The sequence below is a fragment of the Phascolarctos cinereus genome, unplaced genomic scaffold (assembly GCF_003287225.1).
Source record: "Phascolarctos cinereus isolate Bilbo 61053 unplaced genomic scaffold, phaCin_HiC Scaffold_1;HRSCAF=81, whole genome shotgun sequence".
In the NCBI taxonomy this organism is placed as follows: domain Eukaryota; kingdom Metazoa; phylum Chordata; class Mammalia; order Diprotodontia; family Phascolarctidae; genus Phascolarctos; species Phascolarctos cinereus.
The window spans coordinates 126,277,279-126,296,300 of NW_027555514.1; positions in this window are offsets into that span (position 1 = coordinate 126,277,279).

The following is a 19,022-nucleotide window of genomic DNA, read 5'->3' on the forward strand; positions in this document are numbered from 1 at the left end:
TGGAGGGAGAAATCCAATTGCATAAAGTTGAAACATTTTCTGTGACAGAAAATTGTTATGCTCTTCTCCCAAGCAGCCATCTTAGTCACATTAAATTTGAATGAAACATTGAAAGAATCTCCAACCTGGACACCAAGAAGAGCTTTATTTGTGGAACTAGTGAAACAACCAAAATGGATTTGTTTCACTCTAAGAGAGAGAGGAACAAAATAAGGACACTAATCCCTTGCCAAGCTCAAAAACAAATACCAAAGGATAGTAAGCTATTTGGGCATTCACTCATATTCTGTCAGTCAGTCAGTCAGTTGGATTGACTCATGCATACACAGATTAATTCATGTTTACATTCACCTGTGGCTAACTAGATAATTATTGTAATTAGAATCATTGTTCTACAATAGTTCAGGAAACAAGAAAGCCTTTCTTTTGTCCTCATTTTTCTATTCAATTTGGGAATATCTGGTAAAGTTACTGATGGTTATGAAAATAATTATGTAGGGGAATCTGGTTACTGGAAAGTGGGGCAGTATAGTTTTTAGATTGGAAGGGAGAAGAGAAGGAGAAAAATAGATCCATTCAAAAATCAAGAATTTACAATGGGGAGGGACTTAAAATATTATGTAATCCAATAGGCTCATTTTACATAGGAAACCCAAGACCTCACAAGTGCTCTAAGTTCCTACTGTAACAAATGGTGAAGTTAGGATTCCAAGTTCAGTTCTCCTTCACTGAATCTTGTTCCTGTCAACGAGCAGCACTTAGTCTGCCACCTGGACCAACTAATGGTTATTAGACTTGTGAGTAGGGGACAGGGACTCAGGTAAAATACAATCATGATTTAAATGCTACTAAAGAGAAGGTCAGAATATCAATGACAACATTTAGCTAATAAAACTGACTGTAGCAAGGCAAATGTGGTCTCTACACTTCAATACAGTCAATCTCCACAATTGCATTAGTCACAGCAATAGGAATTACAACAATATAAACTAGGGCATGCCATAGTAGTCTCTACACCATGCCAACCACAATCAATTTGCTGCTTATATGTATTCACTGTCTTTGTTACTAAGGCAAGGAAGAAGTCTAAATTATGTGCATTAACTTTAAAGTAGAATGAAGTTGCCTTCTCTTTGCTAGGTTGTTATTTTTATGATTTATTCTGAAATTAATTTATTAAAATATTGATTTCAAGTTGAGCTCTATGTGTAGAAGCAACTACATGAGAAAGAGAAAACATAGAATCCATGCAACTGGATAATATATACATATGTATACACCCACATACACGTACACATATATATATAATATATATATATATATATATATATGTATGATATGTATGTGTGTATATATATCTATATCTATATCTACATAGATAGATATACACATAATTATATTTATTATACCTACACATACATATATATTTCTATGCTTATATTTACCACAGATGAAATAGAGAGAAATGGACTTAACTGAAACATTAGGGTCTGGGGTAGGAAATACATGGGCATATACATGAAGTAAGTTTTGGAATTCAGGAAGTCTACTTTTTATGAATTTTTAAATATATGAATTTTAATATATTATATTATACAGGTATATAGGTATATGCATGAGTGTGTGTGTGTGTGTTTTTCTCCAATTTCAACCAATAATTTTTGAGGTCTTCAAGCAATGACTAGGATATCAGTTATGGTTTTTTTTTTTTGTAAAGAGGATTTTTTTTGGTGGCTGTGTTTGGACTAAATGGCCATTAAGATCAATCCCTGCTCCAAAATTCTGTGATTCTATAATATTTACAATGTTTATCATCTTGTCCTGGGTGCTGGTATACGAATAAAGGTCACATAAGATCTGGTATTTGTCCTCATGGACCTTACAGCTGAGTAAAAACACATGGCACATAAATAATGGTAAAGAATACATACTAAGTGTATAAGAGACATAATTAAAATGTTCTGTGAAGACAAAAGGAGAAAAAGGCTTCAACAACTGTGTGGTTATATATGTTTCTATATTTGTATGTCTATATGTGTTTATAAAATATGTATTTTCATTGAAGTCCTATTTCAACATCTGATTATGGCATGGAGGTAACCAAGTTCCTGAAGATTATGCTAATGGATTTCAATATCTACAAAGTCCTATACTATGCTATACTATGCTGGAAAGATATTAATTATTACATAGGTAATAGACTGCATGTCTATAATTCAAGAATGATGATGGTTAATTTGAGGAAGATGAATGGAAAAAAGGTTGACCAACCAGCAATTTCTGGCCATAGTTTACCTATTAATAACCAGGTGTAAGAGATGCATTTTTTGAAAATTGTGAAAGTATTTCTCCTGTAATCCTAACTTCTACAGACTACATGTTGTTGATGATATAGTAACACATAATTTAGCAAACTACTGGTACAATCATAGGGAAAGAGAAAAACTACCCATCTCTATTCCCTTTAGATCCAGACCTAATGCCTTAGCTAGCATAGAGGTATCAACTTGAGATGGTGTGTACAAGGTAAGAAATTTAGGAAGATTAACACATGGATGAAAAAGGTCAAGGTACCAGTTTGGAATTGAAAGAGAGGACCAAATAATTTTATCAAGTGACCAGGGTAACTGCATTGAAAGAATAAAGGATAAAATAAGCTTCATTAATTAAATAGAATTAAGTGGATATGTACCAGTCCTTTGTGAAGATTTGTTGCATCATTCCTGGAGCCAGGATGACATTAATTCAAATTATTGACATATTGATTCTGTGACCCTGGGCAAGTGACTTAACCTGCTAATGCTCTAGGCACTCTCTGAAGACTAAATTGCTGGGGACAGCTAGGTGGCACAGGGGATAGAGCCTTGAAGTTGGGAGGACCTGAGTTAAAGTCCGGCCTCAGACCAAACACTTGACACTTATTAGCTATGTGACCCTGGGCAAGTTACTTACCCCCAATTGCCAAAAATAAAAATAAAAAGACTAAATTGCAGAGAAGAGCTCACCTGAATTTGTAGAGAGAATTCTTTCTCATAGAGTTCTCTATATCAATTAAATCACAAGTCCAATCATTATCCCCTATATTCATAGCACTGTTACCATTTTTCCTCTTCTCTCTACCCAAATAGCTACCACACTATTCAAGCCTCCATTACCTCTCATGGGGGACTATTTCAGTAACCTCTTAATGTGTTTCCCTAAATCCAAAGAGAATGGTAACTCTCCATATTCCTATTCATCCTCCACATAGCTGTTAGATTGATTTTCCTAAGGCACAGGTATGACCATGTCATTACCTTGCTTGATATACCCCAATGTACAACAGTTTATGACTTGTTAGATCAAATGCAAATTACTCCACTTGCCATTTGAAACCCATCACAACCTGCCTCCAGTCTATTCTTCAAGACTTATAAGAATAACCATAGAAAGAATACACCACCTGAAAGAGATCCCAAATTGACAACACCAAGGACTATAATAGCAAAATTCCAAAAGTACCAGATGAAAGAGAAGGTTCTGCAAGCAGCCAGAGAGAAACGATTTAAATATCATGGAACCACAGTCAGGATTACACAGGACCTTACAGCTTCTACATTAAAAGACCTCAGGGTGTGGAACATGATATTCCATAAGGCAAAGGAGCTTGGATTGCAGCCAAGGATCAACTACCCTGCAAAGATGAGCATGATTTTTCAAGGGATGAGATGGATATTCAACGAAAAAGAGAACTTCCAAACCTTCTTCATAAAAAGACCAGAGATCAACACAAAATTTAATCTTCAAGTACAAGATTCAAGAGAGACATAAAAAGGTAAATGGGACAGAAAGATACAAAATGTTGTTAATAAGGGCAGACTGTTTACATCCTTACAAGGGAAGATGACACTTGCAACTCTTGAGAACTGTATTGTTATTATACCATGTTAAAGTACTATATAAAAAGAGGGTAGATATTAGTTGACTTTGATGTAATGATGAAAAAAAATCTAATCAAGTGGGTTAAATGGATCCAAGTAAGTGGATTAGTCTGATCTTAAAAAAATGTACTGAGAAAGGAGTAGGCAGACAAGGGCAAATTAAATTACAGGAAAAGACAGAAAATCCTATTCCAGCAGAGGGAAAGAAGGGAGGGGGCTGAACATTATTTGAACCTTGCTCTCATCAGATTTGGTTCAGGAAAGGAATAACATAATCAGTTAGCTATAGAAATCTAACTTGCCCTATAAGCAGTAGGAGGGAAAAGGGGAAAGAAAAGGGAGGGAGGATAGAAGGGAGGGAAGAAGCAGTAAGGGTAAAGAGGAAGAAAAGGTACAGGATAATAGAAGGGAGGAGAGACTGAAGGAGGCAGTGGTCAAAAACAAAACACTAGTGAGGGGGGAAAAGGAGAAAGGAGAATAAAAAGCATAAACAGGGAGGGGAGGATGGAGAAAAAGACACAGATAGTAATCATAACTGTGAAATTTGAATCGCTATCTTTTTTTTCCCCTTCTGTTGAGTTTTGTTTCCTCTTTGTGATAGTTCCTCCTATTAGGTTTAATTTTTACTTACAACTTCACTAATGTTAAAATATGTTTAATAGGAATGTAAATGCGTAGCCTTTATCAGATTGTGTGTCGTCTTGGGGAGGGTGGTGGGGAATAAGGGGGAGAAAAAATTTAAACTCAAAAGCATATGGAAGTGATTGTTGATAAATAAAAATAAATTAATATAATACAAATAAAAAAAAGACTTATAAAAATGACTCTTTTTACATACTTCATGGTACAGTTAAACTGACCTTTTTGCTGTTTTTCACATACGACATTTCATCTCCCTTCTTGATGCCTCTATATATGTTGTTGCTTCTTCCTGGCATGCCTTCTTTCATTAGCTCTGCCTCATAGAATTCCTTATTTCCTTCAAAAATCAGCTCATATGTTTTCTTCTACAACAGTTTTTCCTGATCCCTCTAGCTGTTCACATGAATTTTGAATGCACTTCAGTGTACATGTTGTCTCCTCTGATAGATATAGTAAGCTTCTTAATGACAAGGAGTATTTTTTTATTTATTTATCTATCTATCTATCTATCTATCTATCTATCTATCTATCTCTACATATATATATCTATATCTACATATCTATATCTATATCTATATCTATATCTATATCTATATCTATATCTATATCTATATCTATATCTATATCTATATCTATATCTATATCTATATCTATATCTATATCTATAATTGATTGGAAAGTTGTAATTTGGAATGTTGTCTTTCATATGTCCTGACATTGAATAAATTATAAAGGATACTGAATAAAGACCTGATTTTGGAGTTGGAGTGAGAGTATTAAAAATTCTGCCTTAGACTTACTAGGTAAACCTGGCAAAACAATTTAATCTGCCTCTCCCATTTTCTTATGTGTAAAATGATGCAGTTGGACTTGATAACTTCTAAGGTCCCCTACAGCTATAATCCTAGGAGAAGATTTGTCTTTCCATTAGTGAATGGGACAGACATCCTCTCATAGGAGACTTTTCTTTTTAACTCTTAAGCTAATTATAGGAATGATGAAAAAAGTAAAGCTGTTTAGCTACATAGCTTCCCTACCACGTGCAAATATTAACTATATTTTGTATGTGTTATAATAGTTTCTAATATCCACTCCACATAGAAAAAATAGCCAAAAAGAAATGGGATAACCTCTGATGCCATTTCTGCTACCTAACTGTGTCGCCTTAAGTAAGCCATTTCATTTCTCTTGATCTCATTTTCTCATCTGTAAAATGAGAAGACTGGACTAAATGAACTCGAAGGTTATGTTGAGCCACTTGTGATTTTATGACTCAAAAGCATTCTATTTCTGTTGTAACTCATTCCTTTTGAGCACCGACAGACTTAGCAAAGATTTGAGGTTATAGAGCAAGAAGAAATTGAAATAGGTTGCCAAGGACATGATTTGAGAATTTGGAATTTCAAGAAATCATACTAGTTTAAAAGACGAATTTATTTATGACATAGTGGGACTAGAGCAAAAGTAAGACAACTGGCTTCTCTTAGAACTGAACTGTCCTGGGGAAACAGTATAATGCTATCTCTAAGGAGAAAAATTTTGAAAAAAACATATATTTGAATGGAAGATATTAAGTTTTGAATTAGCACAATTTCCAAGGAAATGGGGAAAAATTTGACAGTGGGTAATTGTACGTTTTTCACAAGTATATGTCATGGTGCCTATCAGCACTGATGACCCTATTATTGGAGTCATAGAAACCCAAACACCAGTTCATTTGAGTAATAACAGAAACATTATTTGATTTTAGTTTGGATTTTTAATGGCTTTTAGTGAATCATCTATTAACTTCAAAAACATTTGCTTCAATATTTTTAGTTTTTTCATATCACATGTAATAAAATATAAATTGAAAATGATATTCCATTTTACAAGTGTACAAATATATTAAGGTTGGGAACTCACAACATTTCAATCTATCTTTGAAATAGAATTTATTTTTTTAAAGAAACCACAAATTTGAGATTAAAGAACATGAATGTGAAAAAAAATCTATGAATAACAGAATGATCATAGCAATCCAGTGTAAGTATGATTAAATAAAGCTAAATAAAATATAGAGTAAATATAAAGAGAATGTAGTCCTAGAAATAAGTATATAAAAGACAAAATGAGATAAATATATTATACTTAGAAGATAAATGTCTTAGTAAAATAGTACTTAAGAGAAAAATAAAGGAATAACTTGGATTAAAAAAATCATAAAATTTTTATTATGATTAAAATGTCCCCATGATGTGACTATAAATTTCATTGATATTTTCATGTAAATAGTGTCAATACAGTGTCATTCACTATATTTACTAACAGAAAAAGTCAATAATAGTCAAAGTGATAACACTTTTATACATTAGCAACCATACTTGTGCAGTTACATCACAATCTGAATCCCTTAGCTTCTCCACAAGTACTCTCTATTCAGATGAGACTACTCCACTTTTGAGAGTCTCAGAATTTAGAGAAGTAGAATGGTGTTGAGAGAATGAGAGACAGTAGGCAATCTGATAGCTACATCTGCTCATTGCTTCATTAATGGTAATAATACCGTGTGTACAGAATGGTCCTGCAATCAATGGCACATGTAGTCTTAAGACTCAAAAGACCCACACTGCATGCCAGCTACCACCAGTTACAGTACTTGCTTGCTCCATGATCTCACAAATCCAGGTCTTGGACCTTAATCACCACTTACTATTTACCCTGAATAATTTTTGAAAAACTAAGTTTCAATTTCCTCAGTTGCTAAATGAAAGGGTCAATGAAGATGATCTGTTTTAGTTTTAAATATTTGATCCTATGATGCAGGCATACACAGCCCCTAATTTTAGAGGCCCCACACAGTTAAACTCTTCACTGGATACACCTTCCTTCTTACATTATGCTAATTCAAATTATCTAGCTCAATTTTTACTTTCTCTCTGATGTCAATTCAATTTCTCTGACTCAAAAGTTTCTACTTTCACAATGTGATAATCACTGCATACTCTATCCCAAGCAAACTCAGAATCCAGGTTCCATTACCATTATGCCAACCATCCTTAATTTCCAGGGACTTTGTAAACATACTTAATAGCTGCTTATCCTCCATTGCCTTCCTCCTATATTTCTCCACTTTTCAACTCAGGTGATCCAGAGTCTATCAATCTTTACATAGATGTTAGTTATAAGTAGAAAACTGAAAATCTGCATGTATTTTTCATCACTCCTAAACAGAGTGGAATGAATTAAAATTCTTTATCAAATAACCATAAAATTCATTTCAAAAGAAATTTCTCCCCATTTTCTTAAGTGCAAACATGGGGTGTTAGAGCTGTTAAAAAAAAAAAAAGATCAGGAAACATGTTAGAGTGCATGCCTGTAGGAACCTCATTAGCTTCTTTCCCATATGCTCTACCTTTTCTTTGTAATGTAATTCCCAAAAATTCTGCATCTGGAAAGTGATAATCCCCAGGAACATATTTCAAAGTAAAGCAAATTAAGGTGCTAATTGCTAAAATTTAATCTCCAGAAGTAAAGTCATCTACATACATTTGGGAATGCAAATATTGCATAGAAATGGAAATATCACTGATCATGTAAACTGAAAAACAAAAGATAGTAAAAATGGGCCAGAACATAATCATATGATCATCTAAGGGCCAACTTTTTATTTTTCAAAAATCTTGTTATACCGAGAAATTAGCGAGTTGACCACCCAAGCTAATTTTAAATTGTGGACTTTATTAGTGCGCGGCTGCCAGGGATATTCACATCCAAATCAAGCAGCCCCCATCAGGGGTTGAGCTAGGGTTTATATAGGGAGTATACAGGACAGGGAGGGGATGGATCTTTGAAGTCTGGCAAGAGGAAGAGGTTTTTTGGGGGCTGGTCAAGGACACCCTTCTCCCTCTGTGTAGACATGATAATGCTGTGCAAACTTTCTCACAATGGAGGCTTCCAGAGATATGATCTGAGGGCTGTGGCCTGAGCAGCCAGATAAGGGTCTTGCTAAGGAATTTGGAGGTTTCCAGAGATATGATCTGAGGGCTGGAGACTGAGCAGCCAGATAAGGGTCTTGCTAAGGAATTTGGAGTTTTCCATGGCCTAAAGGGTTCTACTACCTAAATGGTAAAATAATGTTCTGCATTACACTCTAACCCAAAGTTCTAACTAAAAGCCCAGTCACCGTGATATCTGTATCTATTACAGTCCTATGAAGAACAACCCATTATTACTTTCATTGTGATTTTATTATGATTCTCAGGCCTGAATCTAAGATTCATTACCTGGGGTCCTGGATGCCAGCTAACTAAAATGCAGTTTTACAGCTACTCCAGTTTTAGGCCTTCTGTCCCTTGAGTTCTTATATACTTTGATTACTAAGGGAATCCAGAAAGTCTTCTGAACTGTTTAAACACATTTTATACATTAAAATTATTTTTTCCAAATATAGTTTTAGAATAACAGTGCCTATTTCACCATGACAAATTTATTCTCCATTTAGGCTAAGTAAAAAATTGTTCTGAATCATTCAGACAATAAATAACCTAAAAATCTTCAAAATATCATATTGGATAGAGGTCCGTATTAGGAGTCAGGAAGACCTGGTTACAAATTGTACCCCAGTTCTATGTCTTTGGATAAGTCACTAAACTTCTTTTACCCCAGTTTATTCATTTTTAAAATGAGAAGATGGCAGTAAATGGTATACATGATCCATTTTATTTCTTAATCTATTGCCCTACCCTATTTGGAGCCCAGAGCTAAGTAATTCCGGTCTTAGTTTTCTAAAGGAAGAAAAGGGAATAAAAAGGATAGGAAAGGAAAGGGAAGGGAACTAAATGCATGCATTTGGATTTTATCTTTATATATTATGTGAAATATTGCTTTAAATTATTTTTCCTAACTGCTTTCCTATTGTCCCAGCAGATTTTTTGTTTGTTTGTTTGTTTGTTTTGGTCAAAGAATGAATAGCTTATCTCAGTAGCTGGGGCAAGAGTTTGAATCTGAACTCATGTCTGACTCAAGATCCAAAACTCTTTGCACTATCTTATAATATAGTCCGATATTGTCTGACACTGGCTGTTGATAGGATTAATTTCAAGTAGTCTGAAATGATGAAGTTGTATTTTCACCCGAAGTAGTACTTAACTATTTGGATGTGACTTACTTATGACAAGAAGCTTCATGGTCATTTTCTCCAAAGGAGACTACTCAAGTGACCCTGAATTTCTGCCACTGATTCATATTGGAAAAGGAACTGACTGGCCTTAGCACAGTTGTCAGATTTTGATTCAGGATGTGTGCTTTTCAAGGCTAAAGTTATCTATCAAAAAGGCAGCCACACTCTCAGAGAAATATATCTGATTTCAGGCTGGTCGTGTGTGAAATCAAAGGTTGTGATTGACTAGTCACAAGTCACCAAATGCATTTCTATGGCATTATAATACAAATGATATGGCTAATAGGTTATAAGTGGATAAAGGGCAAAAAAAGTATATGTGTGTGTACATATATATATATATATATATATATGTACACACACACAAACACACACATACATATACATATACATATATATGTATTTAACAGACTATATCAACATTTAAGTGAGACATTTACATTTGGTATATTTAACAATAGAGCAATCAGTGATCACTAGGATACTTTACGAAATATTTTATAAAGAATCTCTTAATTTCACCTCAGCTTAATCACTAATTTAATGAAAAGGCTCACCTAGTATATGCCAATAAGAAAGATTACAGCAAAATGTCTTTTTTTCTTTTCTAGTTCTTTTCTGCTCTTCAGTATTATAATGACTGGGTTTCTATAACTGTAAGTCAGTAGCACAGTCAGTGATCAACTAAATCTAATTCTTGCAAAGAGTTTTTTTTTATTTCTTTTTTCTTTTTCTTTTCTTTTTTTAATTTTTATTCTGGAGCTTACTTAAACTCAAGCAGCAGAGACCTTTGCATTTAGGTTTCTTCAGTGTGTGTCATATACCACAATCCCATTTTGTAAAGTAAGTATGAAATTGATTGAAAACAAGTAAAACAGTTTTGACAGGTTCTGATGAATTTTTTTTGTCAGCTCTGATTCAAATGGTTTTACACTCATATAATCTTAGCCCAAACTAAAAATCTCAGTAAAAATTTATGGTTATACATTGTAAGTACAAAGAAAAAGAAATATGTTTAAAATCCATCTTATATAAACCAATCAACTTCTTTCAGCATTCACTGTAGCCAACCAGTACTCTGGAAATAGTCCCATGGATAGTAATTATATAGCCTAATGATGAAACCAGCTTAAATCTTCATTATTCATAATGATGATGATTATGGTGATAATGATGCTGATGCTGATGATATAAATATGATATGGAGATGTATAGATGATGGAATACTGAATAGAGAATAATGAAGGCCTAGGTTCTAGGGCTACCTCAAGCTGTCTTAACTATGGAAAGTCACTGAATAGCTATTGGTCTTATTGTTCTATAAAGTTAAAAAAAATAAAAATGAGGACGGGGCCTGATTTAAGAAGGTGTTGTATCAAAGGAAATGATATCCATAAAATGTTTTTTAAGTTAAAACACTACATAAATAGGGGTTATTAGTAGTACCAACATTATTAGTATTATTACTACTAACAATTTATTTTTTCAAAATACTGTTTGAAAATAATTTTTGGTGAATATTTTATAAATATTTTTCTTATTCTCTTTCACTAGGCAAGTTATAAAAATTTCAGATATTGCTAAGAAGGCATACTTAAATTTAGACAAAGCAGAGATAATATTTGTATTATATATTCAATTTACGAGGGAAGAAAGAAGAAGAAGAAGAAGAGGAAGAAGGAGGAAGAGAAGGAGGAGGAGGGAAGGAAGGAAGGAAGGAAGGAAGGAAGGAAGGAAGGAAGGAAGGAAGGAAGGAAGGAAGGAAGGAAGGAAGGAAGGAAGGAAATTCCCTATTCTTTCCTCTCCTATATCTACACAAGTTCAAATCTTGAATTAACCCATGAGGTCTTGCATATGTAGATTTCACCTTCTCCTTACCTATACACAACTAATTGCATATGAAGGCCCCATTGATAACAGGTAAACCTGTATATATGTTATTCAGGATCCCAGTAATGGTGTGTATTATAACAAGTGAATTTTCAAACAGCATCTGATCCCATAAGATGTATCAGATGCTGATTAAAGAAAGCAGGTGGCAAAGAAGATTTAAGTAGGTAAGACATGTCATTCATGACACAGAAAACCATAGGCTAGAGATATAGGAACAGAGCAGCCAGTCTGACAGGAAAAAGGATTAGAAACCCATATGAGTCAAGTCCTCTGCTACTGTAGGTTAACTCAGGTCAGGAAACTTTCATTGGGCTCCAAATCCACTAATGCACATAAATATGGGTAGAGACTGAATGATGAGGAAAATCCCTAAAGGTAAGATAATAATACGGGCTCTTAAATACAACTGAAGGATACAGACAAAAAAAAAAGGACAGTAATGACATCTCAAATAATAATGCAAAACATTGAAATAACAAATACATGAAAAAGAAAGATTATCATGAGGAAATATAAAATGGAATTCAGCTAAAGTGTGCTGAGGAAAAAGCGTATCTTTGAGAATTTGTGTTCACAAACTAGAAAAAAAGAGGATAAATTAACTCAATTTGCAATTCTTAAATTAACAAATAGACAAGCAAACCCCAAATTAACACACAAAAAAGATAAAAAAGACAAATTGAACAAAGAAAAAGTAGAAACTTGATACAAAAAAACTAAGATCTAATTCTTTGAAAAAATTAAAAAAATCAATAAAACTTTAGCTAATATAATGAAAAAGAAGGGGGAAAAATAAAATTACTGAAATAAAATATGAACAAGGGAAACACAACATGGACATAAAATTGTCAGAATTTATTATAAGAAATTATATACTCTACTAAATGAGAATTTAAACAAAATAAATAATTATTTACAAAAATATCTAATACTCAAATTAATAGAACATGGAATAGACATATTAAGGAGCCCAATCACAGAAAATGAAATTGAAACACTTGTCAAAAAAAAAAAAGCTAACAAGTTAGGAGAGGTGAAGAAGGGAAGGAGTCATTCCAACCAGAATAGTAGGTGAATTATATCAAATGATTTAAGATTGTTCATACTTATGCTACAAAAATTATTCTCAAAAATCAAAAAAGAAAATGTTCTAATGAACTCCATTCATGATATAAATATAATCCTTTTTTTCTATACCAAGGAAAGATAATAAATAAAAAGACTTTACTTGAAAATCACTTAAGGGAATTTATTCAAGAACTTTAATAATGACTTATCAAGAAGACTATAACATTATATCTAAAAAATACATTGGATTTATACCAGAGATGTAAGGATGATACAACACCATCAGGAAAATAATTGCCATAATTAATATGATAAAACCAAACATAACAAAGCTACATAAATACAATCTATCTACATTCATATAAACTTCATTAAAGGTAAAATATCTATTTGTGCCGAACACCCTAAAATGTGTAAGCATGGATGATTCATGTTAATATAATAAAATTAACCTACCTAACCCCAAAAGCTATCATTATTTTAAATAATTATGACTAATATTTACATAGAGCTTACTATAGATAGGAAATGAGCTGCAAAGCTCTTTACAATTATTTTCTCATTTGATTCTTAAAAAGCACTCTAGGAGGTAGGATATATTATTATCATCATTTTATGGATGATTAAACTCTGCAAACAGAGGTTAAGTGAGTTATCCAAGGTCACACAGCTAGTAACTGAGGCCACATTTGCACTCAGGTCATGAATCCAGACTAGCGCTCTTTTTGCAACTATTCTCCATCTTTTCACTGTTATTTGGCATAATTCTAGACATTCTAACAGAAACAACAAAATAAGAAGAAGGCATTATTGAAACAGTATAGTACACCAGAAATGACATTGGCTCCAGAGTTTAAGGAATTAGGTTCATTTCTGACTCCTGACAACTACTATCTTTGTGACTTGAAACAGTCACTTAATAATTTTTATCCTCACTTTCTTCATAGGTAAAACAAAGGGACTAGGTGATATGACCTTCAATCTATATTAAAGGATCAAACATGAGAAAGGAATAAATTAGATTATCCATCTATTCTAACAAAATAACACTTTATTAGAAAACCTCAGAGACTCAGAAAAGAAATAGACAAAATTAGTAGATAGGGTAAAATAATAGAATGTAATTGAAATTCACAAAGATCAACAACATGTCTGTATAGTATAACAGTCCTGACAGAACACCTGCCTTACAAGGGGATGTAAGTGGCTAAGAACCCTCAGATTTATATATTTTTTCTCAGCTCTGAAAGAGAGGAAGGTAACATGAAATGAGGAGTAGAGGGCAGGTGTTTGGACTTCCTCCAGAGAAAGAGTATAATATTGTGCCAACAATAGCAGTGACCCTCCTCCACTCACTAAGTTTGGGGAGATTACAGAGTTATAAGGCAATGAGGCAAGGAACAAGGTATGACACTCTAACTGATTGATTGATTAGTACTTTCATTTATTTGTTTATTTATTTAAGAGAGGATGGCTGACTTGAGAGATAAGGTATATTTTTTAAAAAGACAGGGGGAATGAGTTATTTTCCTTCTATATCTCCTGTCTGACATCAACAATAACTGACACCCTTTCCAAAAATTCACTTTTACTCTCTTAAATAATGCATTTGACTGAAAAAAAAATCATATATGATCTGGAGGTTAACCCTTTTCCTTTACATGTATTTCTATATCTTTGTAACATTAGGAACATATTTGTAAGATACTCATTAAAGAGTGATCTTTTTAGAGCCTATATTAGATTGCAGACCATCTTGAGGAGGGAGGAGGAGAGAGATTAGAATATTTGAAACTTAAAATCTTATGGAAATGAATGCTGAATACTAAAAATAAGTTAATTAATTATGTAAAAAGATTTATCTTTTTTTTTTTAGTGAAGGTCTTTGAATTCAACACTAAGCTGATGGTTAGAGAGCTTTCTCTCTTTAACTGGGATTACAAGCCATTCTTCTTTTTAATACCTATACTTCTGAAAACAGAACAATGAAAATAGGCATTTACATCTACCTCACAGACCATGAACCTAATTTTATGGCACTTCAGTGTTAAAATATTAATGACAGAGGTGGAGCCAATATGGGAGATTAGAGGCAGCAACCTGGCTAAATAACCCATGTCTCCCTCCTAACAACTTTAAAATGATACTTCATATCAAATTCTGGAGCAGCACAGTTAACAAAAAATTGAGGTGAGACACTTTCCAGTTTCAGACAAGACCTTAGGAGGTTTGAAGGAAAGGTCTATAATACTTGTGGGGGACTGGCATGGAGTGCACATGGAGGCAAAACTAGCTATAGGCCTTAGTGGTATCAAGAGGAGAAGCTGCTTCTGACGTTCTCAGTCCAGAGATGGTAAGTGGATCAGACAACTGGTCAGAAAGAGATTATTGGAGAGCCTAATATTAGCACTGGTTGCAGGACCAGGTTCTATTTGGTAACCTAATTACCCAAGCCCAGTTCCTGCACAGCATTCTAGTGGGGAGACAAATGCTTGCAGTAGCAAGGGAGCAGAAGCCCTTCCTGGGAAAAATCAGAAAGTAGACAAGAGAAGAAATGATCAAATATTTCCTTAGATCACACTTTATTGGAAACTCAAAAAACTTACTGACCCCCATAACTAGCTGTGAAAACATTAGGACAAAAAAGCTTGAAGCTTAGAACAGTGCATCTTTCCCCTAAAAAGAGTAGAACCTAATTATAACATAAAGTTCGAAGTAAAAAAAAAACAGTCTGGGAAAATGATCGAACAGCAACAACTATACACCTTTATCTAAAAACATAAAATCTACTGAAGGTTCAGAGAAAGTTAAGAAACAAATTCAGAAACAATCATGTCAAAATAGCTACAAGTAAAGCCTCAAAGAAAAATACTAATTCAAGAAAAGGCCAACAAGAATTCCTAGGAAAAAATAAAGAGATGAGTGGCAAAGAAAAATTTGGAAAATAAATTAGAATAATGAAAAAAATATATATGCAAAGACAATTAACAGATTGTTAAAAAGAGGCACAAAAATAATACCATTGAATCCTGGCGCAGAAACCAAAATGGAGAAGTTCAGAAAACGCTTAGCTGAACTTTCCAAACATTCCCCTGTAACAACTTTAATTATTTCCTAAACTTGAAATCTGTAGTACCAGAGCCAAGAAAATATTAAAGTGAGACATTCTTCTAGGCCAAGAGAATTTATGAGGTCAGAAAGAGAGCTCTGTGCTGCAGGAGTGGAGTGTGATCAAAAGTCCATGTGGAAGAAATATCAGTGGTGAAACCAGGCATGGGTGAAAGAAGACAACAATGAGAAAAGAGATGCATGCAAGCTTCAAAGAAAAATGCTAATTGGAATAGAAACCTACAAGAATATCTGGAAGAGTTAAAGAAAGAGATAAGATAGGTCATGAAAAAAGGGAAAAGTAATAAGAGTTATTCAATAAGATATAAAAAGAGAATCAACTATATGGTATGAGGCACAAAAATGCTGAAGAAAATAATACCTAAAAAAAAAAAACAGAATGGGCTTAATGGCAAAAGAAGCATGAAAAGTCTCTGAAGATATGAACTCCTTAAAAATGAAAAAAAAAGGGACAAAAGTTGATGAAAGAAAATGTGTATGTGTGTGTATGTATGTATGTATACACACACACATATGTATATATATATATTCTCAGCTGTACAGGGAAACTTTACAAAACTTTACCATGTATTAGCGCATAAAATCTCACAGCCAAATGCAGGAAAAACAGCAATAAATGCACCATTTTTTCAGACAATACTGCAATACAATTACTTTTAACAAAGAGCCATAGAAGTACAGATTAAAATTACGTGGAAACTATATAATCTAATCATAAAGACAGAGTCAAAGAACAAGCCATATAGTTGTTTAGTCATTTCAGCCATGTCTGACTTGGTGACCCCATTTTTTTTTCAAAGATAGTACAGTGGTTTACATTTCCTTCCCCAGCTTATTTTAAAAAGAGGAAACTGAGAAAAATAGTGTTAAGGGATTTGTTTGGGTCACACAGCTAGTAGGCTACACTTGAATTCAGGTCTTCCTGACTACAGGCCAAGTATCTTTCTATCCCACCATTTACTTGCCCAAGAATGAATTATAGAAAAGGAAAATAGAATATTTATGACCAAAGAAGAAACAAAGAGAAATATGGGAAGTAAAACAGACAATTTTGATTACAGTAAATTAAAAATACTTTTGAAGGAAAAAAAATGAGTCAAAATTAAAAGAAAAAATAGAAACTTGGGGAAATATAGAAATTTTCTCAGATAAAAGTCTCATTTCTCAGAGCAGGATAGGTTGAATGGAATTATAGTATTTCACAACATGACTATTATGGGAGCATGTTGCATGACTACACATGTGTAACCTATGTTGAGTTGCTTGACTTCTCAATGAAGGTGGGTGGGGAGGGAGCAATGGAGAGAATTTGGAACCAAAAGTTTTACAAAAGAAATGTTAAAATTTGTTTTTACATGATATATGGGCAATAGGATATAAAAATCTATCCTGCTGTACAGGAAAATAGAAGGGAAAAGTGATAAGAGAAGGGTGGGGTGATAGAACGGAGGGAAGATCAGGGGAAGGAGTATGCAGAATGCACATCATCATGGGGGTCATGGGAGGGGAGAGATGGGGAGAAAATTTGAAACTCAAAATCTTTTGGAATTGAATGTTGAAAACTAAAAATAAATAAATCAATCTTTAAAAAGAATGCTATGGTGTAATAAGAAATAATTAGCAGTATGATTTCAGAAAACCTCAGGAAGACTTTTATAAATTCATGCAAAGTGAAGTGGGAAGAATCAAGACAACATTGTATGTAGCACAAGCAATATGGTAACAATGATGAGCTGTGAAAGACTCCAATCAATACAATGACCCAAGGCAATTACAAAGAACCCATGATGAAAAATACCATCCACCTTTAAATAGAGAACTGATGAACTCTAAGTACAGAAAGAAATATACTTTACTCACTTTCTTATTTTTCTTGTTTTATTTTTATTTTATTTTATTTTAGAGTCATAACTCATACAGAAATAGATTTTGCATGACTTTAGAAGTATCATTGTTATATTGCTTGCCATCTCAATGGGTTGGGGATGGGAACAAGAGAGGGAAAGATTTAAAAATTCAAAAAAATTTTTTTAAAATGAATTTTAAAATTAATTAATTAGGGATAAAGGTCCCGTATGTACAAATATATGTGTGTGTATGTATATACACACACATACATACATATATATTAGCACTTTCTGTAGTGAGTGACAAAGAATTAGTAACTAAGGAAGTATTCATCAGTTGGAGAATCAATGTATGTAGTAGGAAAGTAATCAATCAATAGAAAGAGACTAAAGATTAGAGAGATAGGATAGTAGTAAAGAGAAATGGTTTGAAAACACTGGAAGGGATGGGATCAAAGTTATATGTAGTGGGTTTGATCTTGACAAATAGGTGGGCCACTTTTTCCCTAAATACTAGAATAGGTGGAACCAAATTGGCAGAGTAAAAGCAGTGACTTGCTTGAGCTCTCCTCAAACCCCTCCAAATACTTGTAAAAAATGGCTCTAAACAACTTCTAAAGCAGTAGAACCCACAAAAAGACAGAGTGAAACAAATTTCCAACCCAAAACAACCTGGATCGTTGATTGCAAAGGTATATTGCACTGGGCAGGGAGAGGTATGCAGTTTGGTTGGGACACGAAGGCAAAACAGGCCTCAACAAACCTAGAGCAAGCCTCAAAGGACTGAATCACAGGCAGCAGTGGTAGTTTCCAGACCTCTTAACCCATGAACACTAAAGACAACTTAGGTCAGTAGGAAAAATCTGTGACTGCTGTGAGAGAGAAGCTCGGTCCCAGCCCCAGTCCCTGTTCATGGCCCCAGGGTGGCGGCTGCTTCCTGAGCTTCCTGTTCACAGACTGAGGGGGAATAAAATGGCTGATCAGAGAGGGGATTGTAAGGATCTCTTTGCCAGTGTAGGATTCTCTTGCTTTGCTGTGATTGGATCTGGGTGACAGTTCTGGGTGGCAGTCCTGGGGCAAAGAGGAGTGCTGGCATGGTTGAGCTTATAGTGACAGTAAACAGGGAATCCTCAAAGTTCCAAGGCAGAAAAGAGTGCTTGTGGTCACCCATAGACCAGAGCAAAGGCCAGTAAAGGAGTAAACACCTCACCCTTGATCATACCAACTTGGAATACTGAAAACTTACAGATCACTAGAAGTGTCTCTGAAAATGGCTGCACAAAACCCCCAAACTTTGGGACAGCACATTCTCCACATTGGAAGCAGACCCCCTACCTTAACAAAAGTTTAACACTCAAGTAA